At 44.2% G+C, this 13,405-nt stretch overlaps 1 protein-coding gene across 1 annotated transcript in view; it reads right to left on the minus strand.

Moving 5' to 3' along the window:
* Positions 1-11,979, minus strand: part of LOC109422051 (myosin regulatory light chain sqh) — a gene marked incomplete at its 5' end in the record, with an annotated part of 30,146 nt that extends 18,167 nt beyond the window's left edge. Inside the window, 1 exon segment of the mRNA XM_019696686.3 lies at positions 11,926-11,979.
* Between the last annotated feature and the right edge of the window lie 1,426 nt (positions 11,980-13,405).

A 13,405-nucleotide genomic window follows, 5' to 3' on the forward strand; every position in this document is an offset into this window, starting at 1 on the left:
AATTCCTGGAGAAATCCCTGAAACAATTCTTGGAAGAATCCTTAGGGGAGTCCCTGGAGGAATTCTTGGAGGAACATGGAGGAATCCCTAAAACAATTCTAGAAGGAATCTCTGGAGGAATTCCTGCAAGAATGCATGGAGAAATTCCTGGAGGAATTTCTGGAGGAGAGTCTAGAGGAATTCCTGGATAAATCTCCAGAAGTAACCCCTGAAGATATTCTTGAAGAAATCCCTGCAGGAATTCCCAGAGAAAACCCTGGAAGAACTCCTGGAGGAATCCTTGAAGGAATTTCTGGAGGAACCCCAGAAAGAATTCAAAAAAAAATAACTCTATAGGAATTCCTGAGGGTATTCCAGGAGGAGTTTTTGAAGAAATCCCAAAAAGTACTGACGAAATCGCATAAAGAATTCAGGTAGAAATTCTGAGAAGCGTTCATGGGCTGCAGTAGTTCCTGAAGAAACCCCAGAAGGAATCCCGGAAGCAATCCAAAGAGGAATTACTAAGGGAATCCTTAAACAAATCCTGGAGGAAATTCTGGATTATTTCCGGGAGTGAATCCCTGGAGGATTTCTTGAAGGAATTCCTTAGAAAATCCTAGGAGAGGTTTCTTAAAGAATTCCTGGAAGAATTTCTGTAGAAATCCCTGGAAAAAAAATCTGAATGAATTCATGTCAGGAGTTATTTCTGGATGAATTATTTAAGAAATCTTTTGATGGATTCTTTAAGGATTTTTTTTTGTACAAAATGATTAATTCTTGGATTCATTTTGAGTAATATCTGGTTAAATTTTCCGAGAGAATTCCTGGAAGAAATTCCTACAGAAATAGTTCGAATAATTCCAGATGGAATAATTGGAGCAAACTCTAGCAGAATTTTTGAGGAATACACGGAGAAATTCCTGAAAAAATCTTTGAAAGAATACCTGCAGAAATAACTGAAGGAATCCTTGAAGTAAAGCATCGGAACAAACTGCACTGGAGGAAGCTCTGAAGATATCCCAGGAAATTTCTCGGAGTAATGTCTGGTGAAATCTCTAGAGGAATACCCGAAGGAATCCATAGCGAAATCCTTGAAGAAGTTATGGAAAAAGTCCTGGAGGAATTTTTGGACCCCCTGGTCCACTCTAGCTACGCCCATGTGAACCTCTGAGATAACCAAACAAAAACTGTACAGAAATCGATGCTCCATTGCCTCTCAATGACAATGAAATAGTACGACGTGTACTAAATACTAAGTCGCCGTCCACAAATTACGTAATGCTCTAGGGAGAAGGGAGGAAGTGGAGACTGTATATATAGAGACATGCAAAGACGGCTTCTTTTGATTGTTGTTCTTCTTCTTCGCCAGACTTTGTTTTCATAATTTTGCTGGCGTGCTCGATAGGTAGCCGATTTGACAGTTCGATAGATAGATTAGGCACAGACAAACAGACGTAACACTCTTCAAAAGGGCTTGGCACATGCATTTAACGATCAATTTCAATTTCATTTGATTTGCGCGATTGTTACACCAGAGGCGCTAGTGTTCGATCGCTTTGACGTTTGCCAGTGTACACGTTGCTGAATGATGCAAACGAAAATTACAGGCAATTTGTGTAGTAGTGTGCGTGTCAGCAAAACGTCAAATCGAAATCCATCATGGCCGATAGTGTCGCGCGCGGTTGTACCAACAGGTGGCAGTGTGCTCATGAAAATGACACCGGACAAAAGTGTTTGATGAATTTCTTCTAAGAGTTACGTCTGTTTGTCTGTGGATTAGGATTGTTTAGGATGATTTAGGATGTTCATACATAACAAAAAAGAGGTGGGATGTAAAAAATGTCGATTTCAGCGTGACGTAATAAATGGATGCTGCCTAAGGCTACGGATATTGCCACACTAGATCTAAATACTGGTCACAGTGGCGCACCTGAACAGAAAAAAAAAACATATTCACGCCTGCCACACGATATACACATGCAAAATAATCATGGACAGAGGAAACTCTTAGGATAACTGTGGAAATGCTTATAGAACACTAAGTTGAAAAAACATGCTTTGTCCCAGTAGATAAGTTAAGCCAAAAAGATGATGTATGCTTCTTCTTCTTCTTTGTGCCTCTGCGTCCCCACTGAGACTTGGCCTGCCTCGCTTCAACTTAGTGTTCTTTGAGCACTTCCACAGTTATTAATTGGAGGGCTTTCTTTGCCTGCCATTGCATGAATTTGTATATTGTGAGGCTAGTGCAATGATACACTATGCCCAGGGAGTCGAGAAAATTTTCCCGACCGGAACGGGAATCGAACCCGCCGTCTCCGGATTGGCGATCCATAGCCTTAAACAGTAGGCTAACTGGAGACCCCTGATGTATGCTATAATACTCTAATAATTAGAGTCTAACTAAGAGAACTTTTTAATCCTATAAAACTTTTGAAGTAATAACCGAAGTAAACGCGTAGATCTTATCTTAGCCCTTATCAAACCGCGAACAACAAACACATTGCTCGATATAAACCATGGTATGCAGCGTGAGTCACAGCTTGCACATCAACGGTCAGTTGAGCACACCCGAAAAGGAAACACATAAAGCACCTTCTCCTTGCACAGGCAGGTATGAGAATGACCTCCATTCCACACATTTCAGTTGTACGATATTCCTTCATATTCACAACGATCACATCAAGAAAAGCTGTAATTAATCACATTTGTATCTCTTTCACCACATGGCCATGCAGATCCATCCGCTAGCCACAACAAATGTCTTCCCGGAACCTACGCAAATGGCCCTTTCGCGAACAGATTGCTTCACGGCGAACGGGGCACTGCACTGTGAAGACAAGGCCACTATCGGTCACTCCACCATTCTTCATCGTCATGTTCACTTTCGATCGAAAGTGAATCAACGTCAATCTTCAGAAGACACACACAATCCTATGTCACTCACCTAAAATAAAACTTATCTAAACAAGTCACCGATGATGATCTACAACAGTCAGTCTTTGTGTGTTCCCGCGAAACGGTGCAAAATGCCCAAGATTAGCGATTCCAACTTGGTCTTCTCCGGACGAGTCGCGAGCGAGGACTGAATGTGTAAGCAAGCCAAGGCGTTTTCCAACGACATTTACTCTACACTGCACTGGTTGCGCATTACCTACGCGTAGCGTAGTAGCGCGAGTCGAGTACTAAGCCACATTTGCTAGCTCACTACTTGTGAACGACGACGGTGGTTTATGACCAACGAGTTCGTAGTGGTGGTACGCTTGAACGTTTCTCCGACTTCGGAGAATGGAATGATTGGTATATCGAAGTTGAAGAAGTTGTCGCTTACATTCATTCAAGCGCCACTTGGACAATATGCCTCTATCTGGAAGACTTTTGCTGCCTGCTTGTGGTCTACAGAGGACTTCTTTTCGACCAATTTCGCACCAAATTGAGCTGGCAGTCAAAGGGAACCAACCACCCAAATTGAGTTGAAACGTTCACACAATTCCATATCCGAACGGTGAACGAGGTCATCCGGTGGTGCTTGGACCAGGGCTGGTAGAGGATCACTTAAATATTTGCAGATTCCTTCGACTTACGTTTTATATGATTTTGCTCGGTTTCTTTGGACCTTTCCCCTAAACCCCTTTCATTTATTTAGTATTACAGGTCGGACTCGATTATCCGGAGTCGGGTTTTGGTACTTCTCCAACATATATTGCGCATTGCGCGGTTATAAGTGCGACAATGAAGTGCGGAATCTCAAATAAAAGTGCGATTTTGCGTCAGATCGTTCCGGTGTCTTCACCGCACTTATTCATTAGCTCGTGATGAATAAGTACGGTGAAGACACCGGAACGATTTGATGCAATATCGCACTTTTATTTGAGATACCGCACTTTGTCGCAGTCCAGTTAGCAATGCAAAAAACTATACCTGGAGAACAGAATGCTCTATTAAGCTGAAATTTTGACATTTTGTCAAAACAACTTTGATTAGTGATCCGTCAAAATTTCAGCTTCTTACAGCATTTCGTTTATGTGATATTATGTTGGTAAGCGACGGAACCTGACTCCGGATAATCGAGTCCGACCTGTACATCAAATCTATATCTATCTATCTATATATATAAAAATGAGTTTGAAGTCCCTTTGAGGCAACAAAACTCACGAAGGGGTGAACAGATCAGGATGACTTATGCAGGGTTAGATTCGAATTCATGGTGGCTGTGTTTATATGCAGAAAAAGTTACGAAAATCACTTTAAAAAGTATGCAAATTGCAAAAATACTGATTTTTGATGAGCCGGGAACAAATTCAGCGTGATCAAAATTGAATCAATCTAGAGTGCGTTGCTGCGATGACCTCAACAGTTGTCAAACCACCGCAGCTTGTCAGAACAAAGTTTGCCGGGACAGCTAGTCTATATATATAAAAATGAGTTCAAAGTTTCTTTGAGGCAACAAAACTCACGAACGGGTGAACCGATCAGCATGACTCTTGCACGGTTCGATTCGTATTCATGGTGGCTGTGTTTATAAGTATTAAAAATTACGAAAACCATTCAAGAAGTATAAAGAATGTAAAAAATACTGATTTTTCATAAGCCGGGTACAAATTTGGCATGATTGAAATAAAATCAATCTAGAGTGCGTTGCTGCGATGTCCTCAACAGCTGTCAAACCACCACAGCTTGGCAAGACAAAGTTTGCCGGGACAGCTAGTCTATATATATAAAAATGTAGTGGCATACGTGGGACCGCGCATAACTTGCGAACGGAGGGTCCGATTTGGGTCGTCTTATTTTTGTTCTGTTAGTTTTCACCCAAGGAAGGTTTATGAGCCATAAAACATGGACAAATCGAGAGTTTTTGAAAATCCAATCTTCATACATTTTGAACGGGGACTTGGTCTTGGCGAGAAACTTGAAACGTAAAAAAACGCAGTAGGCAAGACAAAGTTTGCCGGGTTCAGCTAGTATATATATAAAAATGAGTTCGAAGTTCCTTTGAGGCAACAAAACTCAAGAACGAATAAACTGATCGACATGACTCTTGCACGGTTCGGTTCATATTCGTGGTGGCTGTGTTTATATGAACAAAAAGCTACGAAAATCATTTAAAAAAGCATGAAAATAGTGAAAATACTGATTTTCTTATGAGCCGGGAAGAAATTCAACGTGATCGAAATTAAATCAATCTAGAGTGCGTTGCTACGATGACCTCAACAGTTGTCAAACCGCTACAGCTTGGCAAGACAACGTTTGCCGGGACAGCTAGTTCAAGATAAAATTCTTCGACCTAGGCCGATCAATCCTCGGTCGCGCCCAATGCTCGCCAGGTCACGCTCCACCTGGTCCACCCATTGTGCTCTCTGCGCTCCACGCCTTCTTGTGCCAACCGGATCAGTTGCAAACATCAGCTTTGCCGGATTGTTGTCCGGCATTCTTGCAATATGCCCTGCCCATCGTATCCTTCCGGCTTTGGCCACCTTCTGGATGCTGGGTTCGCCGTTAAGTGTAGCGAGCTCGTGGTTCATCCTTCTCCGCCACACACCGTTCTCCTGCACACCGCCGAAGATCGTCCTTTGCACGCGGCTCTCGAAAACTCCGAGTGCTTGCAGGTCCTCCTCGAGCATGGTCCATGTCTTGTGCCCGTAGAGGACCACCGATCTTATTAGCGATTTGTACATGGTGCATTTGGTGGTTGGGTGAATCTTTTTCGACCGCAGTTTCTTCTGAAGCCCGTAATAGGCCCCACTTCCGCTGATGATGCGCCTCCGGATTTCACGGCTCACGTTGTTGTCAGCCGTCAGTAAGGATCCGAGGTACACGAATTCCTCCACCACCTCGAAAGTATCCCCGTCTATCGTTACATTACCACCCATACGGATCCGGTCGTGTTCGCTTCCGCCTACCAGCATGTACTTTGTTTTTGAAGCATTCACCTCCAGTCCGAACTTTGCTGCTTCGCGTTTCAGGCGGTTGTACAGCTTTACCACCGTTCCAAATGTTCTGGCGATAATGTCCATGTCGTCCGCAAAGCACACAAATTGACCGGATTTTGTGATAATCGTTCCCCGGCTATTGAGCCCGGCTCGTCGCATCACACCTTCCAGAGCGATGTCTAAGAGTAGGCATGAAAGTTCATCACCTTGTCGCAGTCCCCGGCGAGATTCAAATGAACTGGATAGTTCACCCGAAACTCTTACGCAATTTTGCACATCGTTCATCGTTGCTTTAATCAGTCTAGTCAGCTTCCCAGGGTCTCCAGTTAGCCTAGTGGTTAAGACTATGGATCGCCAATCCGGAGACGGCGGGTTCGATTCCCGTCCCAGTCGAGAAAATTTTCTCGATTCCCTGGGCATAGTGTGTCATTGTCCTTGCCTCACAATATACAAAGTCATGCAATGGCAAGCAAAGAAAGCCCTTCAATTAAAAAATGTGGAAGTGCTCAAAGAACACTAAGTGGAAGTGAGGCAGGCCAAGTTCCAGTGGGGACGTAGAGCCATGAAGAAGAAGAAGAAGCTTCCCAGGAAAGCCGTTTTCGTCCATGATTCTCCATAGCTCTGCGCGGTCGACACTGTCGTTCGTGTCGATCGACTTCAAGGCGATGAACAGGTGATTGGGCGTTGGGACCTCTGGTATTCACGGCATTTCTGGAGGATTTGCCTTACGGTAAAGATCTGGTCCATTGTCGACCTGCCGTCGATGAATCCGGCTTGAAAACTTCCCACGAACTCATTCGTTTTAGGTGACAGACGATGGAAGATGATCTGGGATAGCACTTTGTAGGCAGCATTCAAAATAGTGATCGCCCTGAAGTTCTCACATTCCAAATGGTCGCCTTTCTTGTGAATGGGGCACATTACCCCTTCCTTCCACTCCTCCGGTAGCTGTTCGGTTTCCCAGATCCTGACTATCAGCCGATGCAGACAGGTGGCCAACTTTTCTGGGCCCATCTTGATGAGTCCAGCTGCGATACCATCCTTACCAGCTGCTTTGTTGGTTTTGAGCTGGTGAATGCCATCCTTAACTTCCCTCAGCGTGGGAGTTGGTTCATTTCCGTCCTCCGCTGTACTGGCGTCGTCGTTTCCTCCGTTGCCGTGGTCTGCTTCCACCTTTCGATCACCTTACATCCGTCCTTCCGTCAAGAGGCCAACATCTTTATCCCTGCATATTTCGGCTCGCGGCACGAAGTCGTTGCGAGATGCGTTGAGCATCTGATAGAACTTCCGTGTTTCTTGGGAACGGTACAGCAGTTCCATTTCTTCACAATCCGCTTCTTCCAGGCGGCGCTTTTTCTCCCGAAAGAGGCGGGTCTGCTGTTTCCGCTTCTGTATGTAACGTTCCACGTTCTGTCGGGTCCCTTGCTGCAGCATTACCGCCCTCGCTGCGTTCTTCTCTTCCAAAACCGCTCTACAGTCTTCGTCGAACCGTTCGATTCCGTTCCACGTACCCGATAGTGCTCTCGGCTGCGTTGTTGATGGCTGCTTTCACTGTACTCCAGCAGTCCTCTAGAGGGGCCACATCGAGCACACCCTCGTCCAGCAACGCTGCCTCGAGATTCTGCGCGTATGCGGTGGCGACATCCGGTTGCTTCAGTCGCTCTAGACTAGATCGTACCGGGGCGGCCGTCGGTAATGTACATTGTTAACAACGGAGAGTTTTGGGCGCAGTTTAACCATCACCAGGTAGTGATCGGAGTCGATATTAGCGCCACGATAGGTCTTGACGTCGAGAATGTCGGAGAAGTGCCGTCCATCAATCAGAACGTGGTCGATTTGCGATTCCGTTTGTTGTGGTGATCTCCAGGTGTAACGATACGGGAGGCTGTGCTGGAAGAAGGTGCTACGAATGGCCATGTTCTTGGAGGCGGCGAAATCGATGAGGCGTAGGTCATTTTCGTTCGTCAGCTGGTGGGCGCTGAACTTTCCAATCGTCGGTCTGAATTCCTCCTCCTGGCCTGCCTGAGCGTTTAGATCCCCTATGATGATCTTGACGTCGTGGTTTGGGCAGCGGTCGTACTCGCGTTCGAGCTGCGCGTAAAATGCGTCTTTGTCATCATCAGTGCTTCCGGAGTGAGGGCTGTGCACGTTTATTATGCTAATGTTGAAGAATCGGTCCTTGATCCTCAACCTGCACATTCTTTCGTCGATCGGCCACCAACCGATCACGCGCCTCTGCATGTCGCCCATCACTATAAAAGCTGTTCCCAGCTCACGTGTGTTGCCGCAACTCTGGTAGATGGTATGATTACCTCTAAACGTTCGCACCATAGATCCTGTCCATCACACCTCCTGCAGCGCTACGATTCCGAACCCGCGGTCCTTCAGTATATGGGCGAGTATGCGGGTGCTCCCGATGAAGTTGAGAGATCTGCAGTTCCACGTACCGAGCTTCCAATCGCAAGTCCCTTTTCGTCGCAGTGGTCGTCGCCATTGGTATCGGTTCGCATTCTTCTCTTGTTGATTTTCCGGTGCTAGTCTTTTTTACGGCTGGCTCGCAGGGCCTGACACCATGTGCTTAAGTAGCAAGCTTTTCTCACACTTTTAATGGGCTTCGCACTATCCCAATCTTTTTCATGGTTGGTTTCCACCGTATGAACCGTTGCTCCTATTCGATGCCACGGCATTGCTGTGTTCTCTAATGCGGTCTTTGACCTTCCGACGAGTTTGGCCGATGTAAACCGCCGGGCAGCCCTTGCCGGGAATCTGATATATGCCAGACCACTCGTCAGATGGAATCTTGTCTTCAAGGTTGCAAAGCAGGTCATGCATAGTGTTCTTACTTTTGTGAATAATGTGTAATCCTCGTCGGTTGAGTGTAGTTTTTATGGGGTTTGTTATTTTGGGATAAGATGATTCCTTTTATTTCTCTTGTGCCCAGTTCCAGTTAAACTGTGGCGATGTGTTTTATGTTTGTGTTTACGAATTATTGTATCCACAGAAGACCATTCACTTCGGCTGCTGAATAAATTCGGCTTTTCTCTTCTTCGAATTTTTTTTTCGCCATGGGTACGTTAAACAACCGGTGCGCCATAGAGTGTAATACGGCTTGCTTGTGTGCACCGAAGTCTGATGTGATGTATCTATCAGTGGAGGTAGGCTTGCGGTAGTTCTAAAATTTCAATATGCTGTCATCATATCTGCTGATCAACAAATCGAGAAACGGGATCCTCCCGTCTACTTCCTTCTCTACCATGAAGTTTATTGTGCTGTGTTGGGAGTTTAACATGCTCAAAGTTTGATTCAAACACCGTTTTTTCAGATGGGGGAACATACCGTCGACGAAGCGCCATCAGATCCTGGGGAAGAACTTCTTCTTTTGAGTATCGTTCTCAAAATCGCTCACGAAGAGATCCGCTAGCAAAGGGGACAGCTTGCTACCCATACTGAGCCCAAAGGTGTGTCTGCAAACTCTGCCTCTAAAGATAAAAAAAATTCTGATTCATACACACCTGGGCTAGGGAGAGATACACTTAGATGCGGTTTTGTAAAGCTCGAATGCGTTACAAATGACGACGCAGGATTTGTAGGGCTTCATTGACGGATACGCTCGGGACAGTGCCGTTACATCGAGCGAGACCAAAATTTCTCCTCGTCCCAGCTTAAACTCTTCTAATTGCTTCACCAAATCCATTCCCCAGCTGCCATTTTTTGTGTGGGCGTACGGATGTTGGATTTCCGATAGGATTTTTATGGATCTTCGGTAAGCAATACAAAGACGCCACCTCGGGATTCGGGAGGTGTAGCTTCCTGTCGATCCTCTCTATTATCCATCTGATGAGCCTCTTTCTGCCGGGCATGGTTCACTTCCTCAATCATTTTGTTTAAAGGTTCTTTCGGCTTACCGTTTTTAACCCTAAAAGGGATACCTTCATGGCCTCAGTTTCGTCACCTCGCTGAGTGTGTTCCATCAAAGACGAGCTCTGAAAGGCGCCTGGGGTCCAATGGATCCCAGGTATCCCTTTTAGGGTTGAATTTGACTTCTTCGTACGGGCCACAACCAATTATAATTAATATGACACGAATGCCTCCTAAAGGTAAAGTGTCACTAATAAATAATAATAAATGACAACCAATTATGTCATAGTCATGCACATCGTAGTCCTCTCGACCCATTATCACCACAACGTTTTCCTTATCCGCATGGGAGTACATCACATCACGGGCTTTCAAGTTTTTGTAGAAGTTCTTCCACAGCTTTCTTCTAGACAGTTTTCCGACATTTCTTTTAGCTGTAGATTCCTTCGCGGGATTTTGCCTTTAGTTCTTCTAGGGATTTCTCTAATAAGCTTTCCTCCCAGTTTCTTACAGGATTTCTTTTTTTTAGTTTCTCGCGCTAAATTTCACCTTTTTGTAAAGGAAATTCTTTAGTAGTCCCAAGAGACATTTCAAAACTAATGGAAAAATCATGCCTTGAACTTGGAGCAACAAAGGATCTTCCATAATATCAAGACAATTTATCGTAGGAATTCAAAGAAGAGCTCTGAGAATAAGCGCGATAAAATCTGTAAAACAATCTCGGAAAGATCACTGCTAGTTATTCAGTAAACAACTACAAATAAAAACCTGAAATCTCTGAAATAAATCACGGAAAAATCTTCTTAAGAAATATCAGCAATAGCTTCTGCAGCAATCCCAGAAGGCACTCCAGAAAAAAAATCTTGGGAGAGAGTCCGGGGTACATGCAGAAAAATTGATCAATTCTAATGCAGATCCAATCAATATAACCGGTACCAGCCCTGTTGTCATCATCGTCGCTTGCTGCTGCTGGAAAGTCTCGACAGCGGACAGATAAAGGCCACGACTCGAATGTGATCGAGACGCCAAGCAGCAAAAAAGGGGTACATACAGCGTAAAAACATTACCCGTATATGGTCATCTTGGAATCCTCGACTCAGCATCAGTTGTAGCTGTTCGATACTCATCCGTAAGATATGAGGATACAGAAGTTTCCAACATTGTTAGCCTAACAGTTTTGTGATACATTTTTCGATGTTCTGATAAAACTCAGCATCGAACTGCAACTGAAACTTGCCGAAAGCAGTACAATTACGACCATCAGATTGCCACTAGCATTGGAGCCTCATTAACTCAAACATGGTCATCTCGAGAGCGAAGTTGTTTTGTCCAAAAATGGACAAACCTAGAGGAAACCGGTCGACAATTAATAGCAACTGCCTGTGTCCCCTTCAAGCCACAACCGTTGCATAATCCTATCAGTTGCAATTGATATTGCTATATGCTGAATGTTGCATATTGTTCATAACTAGATTGAGTTTAAATAAGGGCGAAAGTAACATGAGAGAGTTCTCTTCATCGACTCTCTCTTCTTCAAATTAAAGTGACAAGATGCAAGTATTGTTGAACTTTTTGGTCATAAATCGCTAGGTTGCGATGCAATCTAGCGTCTAAGTGTAAAAAAGTTCGATTGAATTTGCATCTTGTCACTTTAATTTGCAGATGAGAGAGTCGATGAAGAGAACTCTCTCATGTTACTTTCGCCCTTATTTAAACTCAATCATTATGATCAACTGAGTCAATTTTTTTAGGATACAGAACGTCTCCTCCACGCAAGTCCGGAAGTTGAACAAAAATAAACCCATGATGATGTGCACTTCCCTTTCGGTGGTTGTTCAACACTGTTTACTAAACTAGTCATTTTTATGTATTTCACTGTCTGCTAACCGCGATCGCGGTTACTAATCGCCACATAAATAGGTGTCTGCTGAACAATCATTCTTTCGAGAGACTCTGCCCCACATCGACCACAGTTCTGACGTCAGCCGAATGGAATTCAAGGGCCCCATCATCGCCCATTGACAAACATTGGCAGTGGCAGCGAAGAAAACATGACTTTTTGTTTGCGACGAAATCCACTCCGAAAACACTTTTAATCCCACAACTTTCACTACCACCGTGTAATTTCACTACTTTTCTGAGGAAATTCAGCTAAACTTACCGGAAAAGCGCTGGAAAACGGTGGAAATTTGGAGAAACAAAACGCACTTGAACACTGTTTTCTGACTCACACTCGTCGGGTTGGGATGCTTTCTTTTTGTTGGACGACGACGAAGACGACACACAAATGGGACACGGTGGAAGTGGAATGGCAGCTGACAGTTTGACAGTTCGAGATTTGAACTGAACTGAGGCAGTGTTGCCGAAGCTAATTCACAGAACCGCAAATGTTGACTTGAAATTCGATTTCCCCGAAAATGTATTTAACCAAAAATTATAAATATTGCGCGCAAACCCCAAAATTTTATTCCCACCTTTGGGTTTCCGCGCCGAAGACCCAGCACCAGATTCGACGACAAAGAGATTTGACAGCAGTCGCCGGACAGTTGGCAATTCTGATGGGAACGTTCAAAAATTACGTCCAACATTTGGGGGAGGGGGGGGGGTCTACAAAAGTGTGACACTACGTGTATTAGGTATAGGGAAAATGCGTGACAGAGGGGGGAGGGGGGGTCTAGAAATCCCAAAAATTGATGGACGTAATATTTGAATCTTCCCTACACGGTAAAAATTCTGCACGCTCGATGTAAGGGAAAATCCCTTAACTATTCAATGTCCTAATCAACATGATCAGAAATGCTTTTCCTTTGGGATCGCAATGCTGTCAGTGTTGATTTGAGGACCAAAACAAACCCACCGGAGAAATCAACTGAAAATCCCTTCGATTTGCACTACTGTAGAAAGCAATACGATCCAAAGTGAGGAGCTGTTGATTTGGTAATGACTGTCTTGGGCATAAAAGTAAATATAGATGACAGGTGGTAGAAAGTGCTTCGCTTCGATTCACACCTCTCTAACAGACGTGAAGTAGTGTAGTGGTAAAACAGTTGATCGGGACTCTGAAGGTACTGGTATCGATTCTGGCTGCAGCTGAACATTTTTTTTTTAATTCTAGTTTTGAAATCAAAACATTGTCAACAACGAATTGAAGTGATGTTCCATTAAAATTTAAGAGGCATAGGATGTTCTTTGTCAAATGATTTGTAATTGATAACAAACTGATTGAACAGTAGTGCGAATTCAAGTGCCAATCAGTTCATATCACAGTGCAGATTTTTTACCGTGTATTTGACGGCGGTCATCCGTTAGGGTTCATATATTACGTAACGCAAAATTTGCCAATTTCAGACCCCCTCCCTCCCCCACGTAACAACTTTTGTATGGAAAATTTTGAAATTTTGTATGAAGCGTAACGCAGCGCTGGACCCCCTCCCTCCCCCCTTAGCGTTACGTAATATTTGAACGAACCCTTAGCTGTGGGAGTGGATTGTTGTCATGCAAATAGAGCATTTCGCTGATAATGCATGTGTATTTTGTTATTGTTGACAGATTTTGTTTTCTGTGTTAGTGTTAAATATAGCAATTTGCTGTATCGCGTAAGCACAGACAAACAGACGTAACACTTGCGAAATTTCCATCGA

Source organism: Aedes albopictus, unplaced genomic scaffold (assembly GCF_035046485.1).
Source record: "Aedes albopictus strain Foshan unplaced genomic scaffold, AalbF5 HiC_scaffold_119, whole genome shotgun sequence".
Lineage (NCBI taxonomy): Eukaryota > Metazoa > Arthropoda > Insecta > Diptera > Culicidae > Aedes > Aedes albopictus.